General features: G+C 32.0%; 1 long non-coding RNA gene across 1 annotated transcript; it reads left to right on the top strand.

Annotated features, from left to right (window-relative positions):
* The first annotated feature begins 495 nt into the window (after nt 1–495).
* Nucleotides 496–1,396, top strand: LOC109863373. The gene is made up of 3 exons (XR_002251325.1): nt 496–519; nt 737–879; nt 972–1,396. It is a non-coding gene; the product is annotated as an uncharacterized LOC109863373 (long non-coding RNA).
* The last annotated feature ends 98 nt before the right edge of the window (nt 1,397–1,494 follow it).

Below are 1,494 nucleotides of genomic sequence, written 5' to 3'. Positions count from 1 at the left end.
ATAGCAACGATATCTCCGCTTATTTGTATCTATTGAGAAATCAATACTTTTAGAACTCAGGTAATTTCTTATCTTTAATATGACAGCCTACCCACCAAACAAAATCGTGGACATAATCAAAATATTGGGGGAATGTAGGAATAATTTTTCGAGAGCTGAACGTCTGTATGCTCAACGTTATCCTGATAGAAGGCATCCAACTAGGGTAACCATTAAAACCTTTACGCAGAGAGCAAGTGATTGGTCTATGGTTCGCCGATCACGACATCATGAATATGATGTTAATTTTTCATTTTCCGGTGTCAAAAAGGGGGGTTTCCATTTTAAAAAAACCACTTCCGGTTGAAGTAACCCAGTTTCGGTCAAAATCAAAAGTTGAAAAGTACGCCATTTTGGTTCCCCCTCGAAACCCTACAACTTTTATATGAAACTTTTTTCGATTCCTGGCCACACAAACGAGTTATTGGAGGTGATAGATTCAGATGACTCACCCTGTATATAGAATATCAATTCACTGCAGTAAGTACCAGTGATAATATATTTTTTTTCAACATGCCTAAAGTAAATAAAAAATATTATATACGTGCAAAAAAGATAGCTGATGCAAGTGTTAATATCGTGGATTCTATTAGTGATTTATCTTTATTACCTATGAACACATCTTTAGTTGGAAATAATAGTCTATCATATAGCATTCATAATGATACATTACTTAATACTGATAAAAACATTTTAGATAATGAAGATAATAATGATGCAAATGATTTTGATAGTTACATTAATGATGATGGTGCAGATGATAATAATAGTTACATTAATGATAACAGTACAGTAAATCACAATTTTTTAAATAATATTGAACGTTGTGAGAATAATAATGTAAGTATTACATTCCAATTGCAAGGATGGGCGATTAGAAATCGGATANCTCACGTTGCATTAAATGAATTGATGTTATATATAAAACCTAGATATCCAGAACTTCCTCGAGATGCTCGTACTTTATTAGGCACTTTGAGAAAAATACATACAGATGTTGAACCAGGACACTATTATCATTTTGGGATAAATCATTGCGTAGAAAAACTTATAGAAGCTTCGCAATATTCCTTTAAAAATTTACAGATAATTGAAATTATTGTTAATATTGATGGCTTGCCTTTATCTAAAAGTTCGGGGAGTCAAGTCTACCCTATTTTATGCAGTTTGGTTAACAATTACAACAATGTTGGCATTATTGGAATTTATCATGGGTATGAAAAACCTGCAGACGCTAATATATTTTTGCAATCTTTCGTAAAAGAAGCTCAAAATTTGGTTACCCATGGTGTAACAGTTAATGGAATAATATATCCATTTAAAATTAAAGCATTCATTTGTGATGTTCCAGCTCAGTCTTTTACAAAATATAAAGTGTGTGATACTCTAAAAACTTACCTTTTTAAAAAAAGGTAAAAACAGGCGCCAAGTACACGCACAACACGTATTGTATTT

This window comes from Pseudomyrmex gracilis, unplaced genomic scaffold, assembly GCF_002006095.1.
Source record: "Pseudomyrmex gracilis isolate BER0280 unplaced genomic scaffold, ASM200609v1 scaffold_4490, whole genome shotgun sequence".
Lineage (NCBI taxonomy): Eukaryota > Metazoa > Arthropoda > Insecta > Hymenoptera > Formicidae > Pseudomyrmex > Pseudomyrmex gracilis.
This window is presented reverse-complemented; position numbering and strand designations above follow the sequence as displayed.